This window comes from Uranotaenia lowii, chromosome 1 (assembly GCF_029784155.1).
Source record: "Uranotaenia lowii strain MFRU-FL chromosome 1, ASM2978415v1, whole genome shotgun sequence".
NCBI classification, from domain to species: Eukaryota; Metazoa; Arthropoda; class Insecta; order Diptera; family Culicidae; genus Uranotaenia; species Uranotaenia lowii.
In genome coordinates, this window is record NC_073691.1 from 81,906,248 (window position 1) to 81,918,675 (window position 12,428).

At 36.3% G+C, this 12,428-nt stretch overlaps 1 pseudogene; it reads right to left on the bottom strand.

The window, feature by feature from the left end:
- LOC129749479 (THO complex subunit 2-like) overlaps positions 1–12,428 on the bottom strand; it is a 244,233-nt pseudogene that overhangs the window by 86,857 nt on the left and 144,948 nt on the right.

Below are 12,428 nucleotides of genomic sequence, written 5' to 3' on the forward strand. Positions count from 1 at the left end.
GTGCCGAGTCACGGCATTATGACGTGCTTGTTTTTCGATAAACGTTTACCTTCCTTTCAGAAATTCCTGCCTGTAAGTGATCGGTTTCCCCCAAATGTAGGCTATGAATAGCTCATAGTTTTGTTAACTTGATTGATTTATGGCGCAAAATTATCATTTCATGGGATATCGGTTTGAGAAAGTAATATTTTAAGGATTTCTCAAGGCTGACCTTAAATCGGCTTAGCAAAAATGCAAACTGATTTTTATTCTGAGAGCGAATCACTGCCGTTCCTTCGACTTTTTTTTCACAATGACTAAGACCATCCGCCGGCATTCATCCGTTTTGTGCTTTCTCAATTTCAAATGAAACGTGTATCGTTTGGCGAAGCAGTTTGTGACCGAACACAAAACCGTCCTCTAAGATGGAACCGTTTCGCTAAGCCGCAGGAAATGATAAATGTGTCGCGTTCTATTTTTCAGCGGCAGCAGCAGCTCATAAGCCAGGGATGGTAAATTTCACTGAGTACGAGTTGTTTAGAAAAAGGGCCTTTATTTTGAGCGTGTCACTTATATTGAATTCAGTTGAAAAGTTTTTTCGAGACGAAAAAACTTAGATCGTGTAAATTCCAAACAGTAACTATAATGAGCTAGAGGCATTTTCGTGTGACGAAAAAAAATATGATATTTTTTTCAAGCGCTAATGTGGTCTAGCGGATAGACTGGCGCGAGTATAGTTTTGGTATGCCAGGCGTTCTGGGTTCGATTCCCGGTATCGGCAAGAAAATTTTTGGGTTCGAATCCCAGTAGTGGTCGACAGGTAAGATGTGTTTTCTTCTATAACTGACTATATAATAGGAATGTTCAATCAGTTGCTAGCTGGCCAGGTATATACACGGATGCCGGAATATCTGTAAGTAAACTAGCCCACCTGATTGACTCGTTCTTCCAAAATAAACCCACATCAACACAATACATTCATCCATAACAGTTTATATGAAGCCATGGATGTTGCATTGGAGATTTTTCGAAACTAATAATCTTAAGAATGCATGTGAGCACATACTTAGGCAGAAACTGCGGGGAATCCGTGCACCCATGGTGGATATCCAACATACATACATACAACATACAGAATCAAGGCAACTTTAACATTTTTAAGCTAATCTACACAAAGCTTGCCAGATTGCCCGGATATTTGCAAAATCATGCAAACAAAAAATCTCCTGAAAGCTTAAAATACGATATTTTGAAATCAGATGTCCGGATAATGTCAGGATTTTGAAAAGATAACCCGGATTCGCCCGGCCCGAATATGTTTTACGGTCATATCAGATTTTGATTTGAAATTCGTTTATTTGGAAGGGTGCCGTGCTCTATTCCGATTAAGCACCCTTTGTCATATTAGAGAATGTCGTATTACTCAAGGAAAATTTGAAAAAAACTGTCTTGACAAAAGAGATCACGAATCAACTTAATGAGTTATTTTCGAACTATCTTAGAACCTTTGCCCCTGGCAATGTAAACAGGGGCATTCAAGAAATCTCAACCACATACAATCAACATACAAATAAACATGGAAGCTAGTTACTGTCCATGGATGTCGTACAACCTATGGATTTTAATAAACATGAAAAACAACTGTTTGAAACGTGTTAAAAACATCCCAATGAAATTCACCTAAAAAAATGCTTCAGCATTTCAACAAAAAACTGTATCTTAAAAAGAGAACGTGTAAACGATTGTACTTTGAAAAATTACTCAATAACACAACGCACTCTAAACTTTGGAAAATTATAAACCAACATTTAGAGAGATCCAACAATTCTTCCAACAATTTTTTACTTACCGAAGGCCCATACCTTAAACTGTCTTGATAACAAATCAAACAGCTTTTTCTCTTCAATTGGGTCAGACCTTGCCAAGGAAATATCAAATGAACCTGAGTTTGATGCTTTGTCCAATGTAAACGAGGGAGGGAATTTAATCTTCCTTAAACCAACAGATGAAAATCAAGTCAAATTGGTAATACTGAGCCTCAAAAACAAAAAAAAATGGATCGGATTGTTTGCCAACAAGTGTTATCAAAAAGAACAACTTGCTTTTTTCTCATTTTTTGCGTAATTTTTCAACTCAATAATTGGAACAGGATGTTTTTCAAATTGCCTTAAAATGGCAAAAGTAATCCCAATGAACAAATCAGGTGGTCCAGAGATGTCAACAACTCTCGACCAATTTCTTTGCTCAGTTTCTTCCGCAAAGTGTTCGAGAAATTACTAGTAAACAGAATCAAGATTTTTCTTAGTTGTAATAATATTTTATACAAAATGCAATACGGTTTCAGAGCAGGCCCGCACACTTATAGCTACCGTAAAACGGGGTTAGTTAGATTAATCACTTTTTTTTCAATATTTTCCGATTATTTTTTTCTGTTAATTATTAGACTACATAAATTTATTAGACTACATTGAATTTGATTTCAAATTGATTCCGTCTTTGTTGAGAATTTGATGCTTTGGGGTAACATTGAGCAGTCTCTATTTTGACGGTTTTAACGAGTTTTCTTGATCATAAAGGATACAAAACTCCTTCATAATAGTTGCAAATGCTAGTTTATCAATTGCTAAGGCAGTAGTTTCCTAGCTCATTTGTACAAAGAATGGTGATGCAGCTCTGGTTTCAAAATGGTCATAGATCCTTTACTCAAATTGAGTTTGTAATCCAACGAAAATTTATTATCTCAAAAGTGTTTTTTTTTTCGTTAAATAGAGCAAAAAATGGCCTGCCACCAGCTACTGAAAGCTGAAAGCTACTTTACTTTTGGAGTTCAATAACTTTCACGTGTTGCTACAGATATCATTTATATAATTATGTACTAGAACAGATTCTATTGATAAATTCGAAACGGAAAACCGGTTAAATCATCTAATTATATCTTATTCTCAAATTCTGCAAGTTCATTGCATCAAATAACCTAAGAAACTAATAAAGTGTCTAAAAAAAGTGATATTTGTGAACAAAATACTAGATTTTGAATCTTAAAATTGATTCGAGTTCCACGCTAGTTTTATATGGTAATGATTCCTCTTAACATAGGCTTGCCGGATCGTTTCAGAAAAAAGCGGGACACAGCCGAAAAAAGCGGGACATTTGAGAAACTCTTATAAAAATATTTTTTCCTTAAAAAAAATTAAAATAGTTTAATTGTAAAACCAAACATCATCCAATGTTGTTCATAGAAAGTAAACTAACGTTTTTTTTTCACGCGGATTGATTTTTCCCTGCTTTTTTTCCTCACATGACTTCTATTTTCCCTGATTTTTGCAATTAGAACTTTTAATTTCCATAGTTCTCTCGAATGAACACGTTATTTGAGAGAAAATATTTCATGTAAACGGCGGATTTGATATCGCCTATAAAACCATCGTGTAACAACCAATATATTTTAAATTTGTTTTTAAAATTTGAAAACTCAAGAGAATTTCCATCATTATGTACATTAGAAAATTGAGTCTGAAAAGGTGGTGTACAATAGAAAGCAGTTAAATTAGAATCCGGCGAAAAATAAGGATCTATAATCTTCTGGAAGCAACCTAAACAACATTGTCTTCATAACAAAGTTATTCACATTGCATTGGTTTAACGTGTTCCAAGACAGTTGACTGAATCAGATGCAGGACAATAGAGTTATTCAGTATTGTGTTATACGAAATATGAAAAATGCTGCCTTTTTTTTAGGTAAACAAAGTTTTTGAAAGCTTTTCTGTGTAAAATTTGATTTTTTATAGAGTAAGTTAGTGAACTTTGTAAAAGATTTCCAAGAAAAAAAAGCGGAAAATTTTGAGGAAAAAGCGGGACAGCGGGACATTCGACAAAAAAGCGGGACATGTCCCACTTTTGCGGGACGGATGGCAACCTATCTTAACACCAAAAATAAAATCCACATTGGTTGATGGTGCGAAAATTTGCGCAATTTGATAAACTTTTCTTTGAAAATCGTTAATATATTACACTAAATGCTTTCTACAGCGCTTCAGCAATTTCAAAACACATCATAATGTACTAGAAGATTGTAGATCTTAACTTAGTTCAACTTTGTTTCGAAGACTGAAAATGGTTTTGCCTTACCTACAACGTTTCAGATTTAAAAAACTGTTCAAGGTTTTATTTTTAATTTCATTGTAACTCCTTAGAATAAAATTGTAGAACTTTGACTTGTTCAGCAAAGTTATGTATTTTATTAAGATAAACCAAAGCTCTGAAATGCTTAACAAAAAAGTTAGCATTTTTATCTCGCTATTGGTGGACCCTTCGACTCTATATTTTATTTCAAAGTATGCGCTTTATAAAATTATGCAATGTTGTCGAAGACATCAAAAGTCTATTTTTTCATCCCTGGGCGCTATAAATTTAGTTCCGCTAGATTGATGTTCTATACCAGTGTGCATTGTTTGTTTCCGATGCAAAAAAAGAGATTTGTTGTCATTATTTCTTTCATAACTCTTCAAGGAGTTGATGGCCCACTTTGGTGTCTTCAGATGAAAGTTGCATCATAAATTGAGCTATTCAATGGTATTTTTTGCAAAATATTCGGTGGTGCAGACGGTACTTTAAAACGCCATTTAAAGTTTATTTACAACTTTTCATATTGAAGGTCTTTATTTTTTTTTTCAACTATTTTATTTGGAAAGCTGATAAAATTTCAATGCATTTTGATGTGCTATTTTATAATTTCCGTTGAAAAATAACAGAGTTATGTAGCTTTGAAAAATGGTTATTTTTTATTGACAAAAAAATCTAACCGAAGCTAACTCAAAAAATAAAAATGTTAGAAATCTGAAAAAAATACATGTGTTTTTAAGTCGCAAAAATGAACCAAATTTTCAATTTTGGAGAAAATTTGAAGACCCCCGGCGCAAACCCGTCAGATAATAAAAAAAAACCCTTACTATCAAAACCATAATTGGATTTCTGTTTTCATATTTTGGATTCTGTATCTAGTTTAAGATTATTGATTTGAAAATCGAGTGATCATTGAAAATTTTCAATAGATAGATAATGTTTAGAAATACTCGTACAAGTATTGTTTTGCATTTCATACAAAATTTGGTTCATGCATATGCATTTTCAAAATTTGAATGATAATTTTCAGAATTTGGAAATAAGAATATAAGAAACCGTCCTGAATATTTGTTTCGTTTTTAGATTCGAAACTAATATTTAAATTCAGATTCACAAGTCTGCTTTCAAATATCAAGAGATCGCCAACCTATAAGGTTGTTAGGTAACGAAATTTCAAATTTTCAGCTAAAGTTCACAAATAAGGCTATGATCATTTAGTATCCGGGCACTTTATTTCGGTGATAACTACGTTATTAGAGCTCTGATATGCAAAACTTTAGCAGCGTTTTGTTGGTTATGAAAAGGACTATCTTGCCTATTTTTGCCAGATTTTTAAGTTAATGTGTGTTCGGGATATTTACGATGCAAAAAGACATGGTAAAAATAATTTTGCACAAATTAGCGCCTTTTGCGCATTTTGCGCCTCGAAAATTCTTTATTGTTGACTTGAAAACTCATAAACTGTTGATTTTCTTCTGATTCTTTTTTGGACCGAATGGTTAAGAAGTATAAGGAGCCACTCTAGAATCCACACGAAGTTAAAATCAAGCATCGGAATGGAACCTTTGATCTTAAATATGGTAAAAAGTCTATGGTTATTGGGGATAACTGAATGCAGACCCCTTAAATAATGCAATTAATCCATTTCCGTCAGTCAAAAAGTGTTGTCTGACTAGTAGACACCAAGTAAATAACTAATAGTGAACAGTTCCTTAGATTGCAATATGTGCAACCGGTTTTTTAAGCAATGCGACAGATGTGTTCTGATGGACGAAGAAATTTATGTTAAAACCGGATTTAAGAGGTCAAATTTCTCGAGATGCCTACTCATGAAAAGGTTCCAACTAGATCCCAATTGCTTTTTCCAGGTGAGTTTGGGTAAAATATCATGATTTTGCAAAGTTTTTACTTCTGTGGTAAAAATAATAGATCAATACATGACTGACACAAGTGTGCAAAGATAAAAAAGAGATTTTTTGAAAAAGTAAGATTATTTCTTGAAATCATTGATAAATATTTTTTTTATATTTTTATATTAAATGTCATATTAACACCTTCAATTCCTCCATAGAAAGTTTTTCGATCAAATGAATAGTTTTTAAAATACAAGCGTTTGTAACTGGCCGGATACTAAATGATCATAGCCTTATATAGCAAAAGTTGATTTTATGTGAGGCCCATGGAGCCAAAGGGGTATAAGTGACAAAATGGAAAAAATCGAGATAACCATCAAGAACGAATCCTTGACTGTTAAACATCATATGCTATTTTAATCATAATTTTATTTCACTGGAGCCAAAGGGGTATAAGTGCAGCACTTATACCCCTCTGCCACCAACCCAAATGTCATTTCCTGTGTGTTTTTAAGAAGTGTTTTTATCATCGGGACGAAAAAATAAAAAAAGAGTGAAATTTAATTTGCATTTGAAAAGTAAATCATGTTTGAAAATTCACCATCAACAGTTAATCATTTTATTGCATTTAGTGATAGTTCTAGTGAACAAAATAATATCAAATTCTGTATTTTTTTTCTATTCTAGCTCCAGTAAAAGAATTATAAATTCCTGATTTCTCTTCATAATTACATAGAGCATGCCACAAATTTCGGGCTAGGCTCAATATTAATTTGTATGAGATGATTGGGTTAACGTTGAAGTTAGTCGTGAATGTACTGTTAAACATCAACTCATAATTAGCAGATGTTCATTTTTCAATGAACAATTTATCAGGAAAAGGCGCAGGAAATATGCAGCGATTAAAAATTCATAGAAAAATACCTTTTACTAATTATTCTTATAATTGTCCTGATGAAAAATTGTTGTTTGTAGAGAATTACTACAACTGACAAGACAAGGTTGATCTTTAGACATGAAATCTCTCGATTAACTGTACCAGGGTACATTACCCATGATAACAGTATAAAATGAATATGTTTATAAATTATTTGAGTTTTACTTAATAAGATCCCTATGTTTTCAGAATCAAATCAACAAGACAAAAGAACCTGAAAATGGAAATTTGTTGGTGGCAAAGGGGTATAAGTGAATTTATTTGGTGGCAAAAGGGTATAAGTGCATGTGTTTGGAGCCAAAGGGGTATACATGCAAAAATAAAAAAAAACATGTGTCGTCTCAATTAACGTCAAATAGACGTTGTTTTTCTCAAAAATGATGTCAAATGATTTGTTTTTATTAAAGAAGATCAAACTCATTGAAAAAATTCATAAAAAATATCAATGGAATTTATTGGAACATAACGAACTTTAAGTGCTTTTTTCTCGAAATCTGCTTTTATGCACTTACATATACCCCTTTGGCTCCAAGGGCCTCATGTGGAAGTTTGTTTTATGAAAAAAACTGACTTCAATTCATGAAAAAACCATCCACAGTATAAAATTTTATGAGGGTTACGTTGTTTGATAACAAAATAGAGGCTGTCTAAGATCTAATTATTTATAAATAATAAACTTTTATTTTCCTATGTTTGTGCTCGATTGAACAAAAGATATACAAACGTTTTGGAAATAAATAAACTGATGATAAATTAAATTTTGTTGTTTTTAAACAACAGTTATTCTTTGCATTTACGGTTAATGGAAAACTAGTTCTGGATCTTTATGCTGACGCTCCAAAAACAGTAAATAGCAAAAAAATGTGAAATTGGGCTTCAAGAAATGCTATTTTTCTATTTGGTCCATTCCACTTGTTCTTACAGTGGATGCAATTTTAAAATTCTCTTCTGGACCTATGAAAACCTGTAAGCCAGGTCACAAGTCTCAAATATCTCTTTAGCACGATTTTATAAATATTTTATTCGAAAATATATACAATATTAGCGCAGTTAACTAAAGAGCCGCATGCGGTTCGCGAGCCACAGGTTGCCAAGTATGGTCAAAATCGATTAACGTGATCAATAATGGTGCCGGGTAGAAAATGAGGTTCATTAAAGGGTGTAACAGTATCGATATTTTGTTATTTTTGCTTGTGCACCCCTAAAAGTTATTTTTAGAATGCTACTTCCCAGAGCATTCTCTGGCTTCAAACCCGTAGCCACTCAGGGATAGTACTCCCAGACTCCCATCAGTAACTGGAACTCACGAGAGTGCTCTTTAATCGAGGCACTCAATGACGTCGAACCCCACCGCCCAAGAGCACTCCAGATATGACGTCACGAAGGAATCCCCTTATTTAAATGAGATATGATTGCAACTGGAGTAATTGTTTTGCGTTTGATTTTTATGAAGCCTGTCGTCACCAGCTGGTTGATATGCGTCCGGTTATTAACCCCATCTCTAGACTAGTATGAATGTAGCGGTAACCGGGGTTGTTGATTTCGCTCCACCCGAACTTAGACCCGAGATCGGAGATCAAAACCTCGGATGAGATGAAAAGGTCTTGATAAGAAGAAATTTTCTTCGGAGAACTTCGTGATTATCAGTTCGCTAATAATTACGAAGTTCCGGTTACGAAAACCAATAACTTTTTTTGTTCTGAGGGCTAATGCTTTTTCTCGTCCACTTTTCTTTGGACTGTGAAGTAGGCCGGATCGGCAAAAATTTGTGTTCGCGCGTTACTTAGTACACAAAGGTACTACAATAAAAATTAAACGTGGTCTCGAACAATCTTTTAAAAGTTATATTTTTTTTCCCTCAGTTTTTTCCCTCCGAGTGCAAAATAGTGCATATTGTTTTACGAGTGCGATAATAACTTGGAAAAGGGTAATTGATTGAAATTTATTCAAATATATAAGTGCGTTTGGATATGAGAACCAATTTCTCGAACAGATTCTCGGAGGAGCCGATCCACCTGCAACCCGTTAGCATCCAGCCAGGGAAAGTGTACACAACGCACCGAGCGATCGTCAACCGCAACTTATTTCCATCACGTGGTACGTTTCGGCCAACAGAAGACACCGCAGATTGGCGAAACGGCATACGCGAGGCGGCAACTATTCCATTAAGTTCAACGAGTGGCATCCCGCAGACGACGCACGGCGATTTTCCGGAGACTTTTCCGCTTCCGGTGGAAAACAGGTTTGAGCCCCCAATCGATACGAGTGAGTACTTTAAAAATTACCGTCCCCTTGTCCCATACAGAACAGCATTTTGACGCACTCACCAACCCTACCTCGACAGCTCAGTTGGTTCGGGCGTGCATGTTGATTTTGACGTGTACCCCCAAGGTTGTGAGTTCGAGTCTTGGCAGAAACGTTTTCTTTTTTTGTAAGAGCCACGCTACGGCAGCACTTCCGAACTGATAGATAAATTGCTCGAGCATATCCGATGGGTAATTAATTACATCCACCACCCAGAATAAAACCCTAATATCGCACTCAGGAATTTCCTAGGAAAAATTCCACACATGGCCAATTGAATTAAAGCTGAAGCAAATGCACTCACTCCATCTAAGATAGATTTCTGAGGGAAAAAGTAAGCCAGGCAGCGCTTGCGAGCGTTGAGAAGTTAGGGGGAAAAATGCCCCGAAGGAAAATGTAAGGCAGCTAGAAAAATTCGGAAAAATGAATTTGTAAAACCCCACTAACACAATCCTATTTTTGGCTAATAGAAGACCTATTTTAAACGAAGTTGATGTAGCTTTTATTTTGATGTTAAAGGTCACGTTTTTTTCGGTTTCCGCTTTTACTGGAAGTCTGGGTTGACTTCCGTTCTTTTCACTCGTCGTTTTCAGCCCCTTTTCTAACCTCCTAAGCAAATCTGGGGAATTTTGGTCGGGGAAAGTGGGCCCAGTGAAGATTTTATTTGAGAATCTTTCTCTTAGTAAGTTCGTGTTTTTAGTAGCCAACCGAAGAACTTATCTATTATCCAGGTTGTTTTCCTGCGAATTTGTTCGGGGATTTTGTTTGAGGGTCAACAGGTCGAGGAACGGTGGGTGATTGGTAATCAAGGGCCATACATAATATACCCACCCTATTGATGGGTCTCTTAGCCGGGCAAGCATCAAACAGGAGGATGATCTCTTCGGAGTGGCGCATATAAATCATCCGCTTAGCACCCCGATTACTCCCACGCCCCAACTGCCTCCCGTTGCAAGGGTGATACGGTCAAAATTTGGTCAATATCAACTTGACGTATTTCTTTCAATTTTGCATTTAAAAAACCTGAACACCCCTCATTTTGAAGGTGTGTGTGTAGAATAATGCTCCTATTTTGATTTTGAAATTCACTCTTCAGTTGTCAAAATGCCGTCCAAGGAAGAAGAGCAGCGTATCAAAATTTTGCTCGCGCATCGCGAAAATCCGAGCTATTCGCACGCAAAGCTGGCAAAATCGCTAAAAGTTGCCAAATCCACCGTTACAAATGTAATTCAAGCGTTTGAAGAACGTTTGTCGACAGCCAGGAAGTCTGGATCGGGGGGAAATCGAGAACCGGAAGCCGCTGAGATGACAAAACCTCTCTCTCCGAGATGCCGCAAATAAGCTGGGTGTATCGTCTACAACCGTGCATCGAGCCAACAAACGTGCCGGACTATCGACTTACAAGAAGGTAGTGACTCCAAATCGCGACACAAGAAGGTAGTGACTCCAATAGCGACGATAAACAAAATACGACGGCCAAAGCGCGAGGCTGTACACGACGATGCTGACGAAGTTTGACTGCGTGGTAATGGACGACGAAACCTACGTCAAAGCCGACTACAAGAAGCTTCCGGGACAATTGTTTTATACGGCAAAAGGAAGGGGAAAGGTAGCAGATATTTTCAAGCACATGAAACTGTCAATGTTCGCGAAGAAATATCTTGTTTGGCAAGCCATCTGTACCTGTGGCTTGAAAAGCAGCATTTTCATAGCTTCCGGGACTGTCAACCAAGAAATTTACGTGAAAGAGTGTTTGAATAAACGTCTGCTGCCTTTCCTGAAGAAACACGGTTGTTCCGTACTATTTTGGCCGGATTTGGCATCTTGCCATTACAATAAAAAGGCCATGGAGTGGTACGCCGCCAACAACGTGCAGGTGGTTCCCAATGACAAGAACCCTCCCAACACGCCAGAGCTCCGCCCAATTGAGAAATACTGGGCTATTGTCAAGCGGAACCTTAAGAAGACCAAAAAAACTGCTATGGACGAGCAGCAGTTCAAGGCAAACTGGCTTTCTGCGGCGAAGAAGGTGGACAAGGTAGCTGTACAAAATCTGACGGCTGGGGTTAAGCGTAAGGCCCGGAAATTCGGATTTGGAAAAGCGGAAGCCTAACTGAATATTTTTCCTGAATTTCATACTAATTAAACTTGGAAAAGAAATTCAATTTGATTTTTTAAATAAACGTTTTTACCGATTCACACGCGTTTTCCTTTGACCAAGTTTTGACCGCATTACCCTTTATCGCCCAACAGACGATTTAATTTAATTTGGCGGATGTTTGTATGGAACAGTTTAACTAGATTGTGTGAAAATTTCATGAACAAAATATCAACCTAGGGAGAAATGACTGCTTGTCAAATTTGGAAGAGAGTGGGCAGCTTCACGTGATTTCATTTTTTAACGCAACTGTATGTTAGTCAACGATGCATAGATCTCTCCGACCCATCTATAAACGAGCTACTATGCTTCTAAAGCTTCCTACTGAAACTCATAGCACTGACTATGAGGTTTGTGGACAAGAATTTCTAAAATTATAAATAACTTGGGCATCGTAGTAACAATTATACACAAATGTTTGTTAAAACATAATTTTACAACGTCAAATTCAATTGAACAATAATGTCAACTGAAAGCAATGTCATTCAATCACAAAAATTAAAAGATTTTGAAATTCTAGCATTTATTACTGAGATTTGAACAAATTTTCAAACCGATAAGTTCCAATAGTGCAATAAGATGTTTGTAGATTTGTAATTCGTTATGTTTAAATGTTATTCTGAACTCTTACACGATCGTTTACTTTGTCCGAGTTAACGATTTAACTACTTAACGTAGACAATTTTTCAGTTAGCGACACTGGGTTTAATTTCCTGTTTATTCCGGTTCTGAATTTCGGCTCACGAATGCGACATTTTAACATACCTGCCAAGGCGAATGTCTACCAAGGGCCTATCAAAATACAACAAAACAAACGACGCAGCCCTGGATTGTCGTTGGTCCGAAAAGTCCTCTTCTCAACCATAAAGCCAACCGCTCGCTCGGAACAAAACAACGACGACAAACTGCTTCCTTCCTCAATTTGGAGAAATCTGTCCCACCCGGGGTGGTCTGGTTTGGTCATGCCATTCCATTCAAACAACATACTTGTACCTACTAAAGGCGCCGAGTCGTAATTGGTTTACGTGCTATGCAAATCGTTCTGGGTTCTATCTTCTGGCAGAGCTCTATTGTT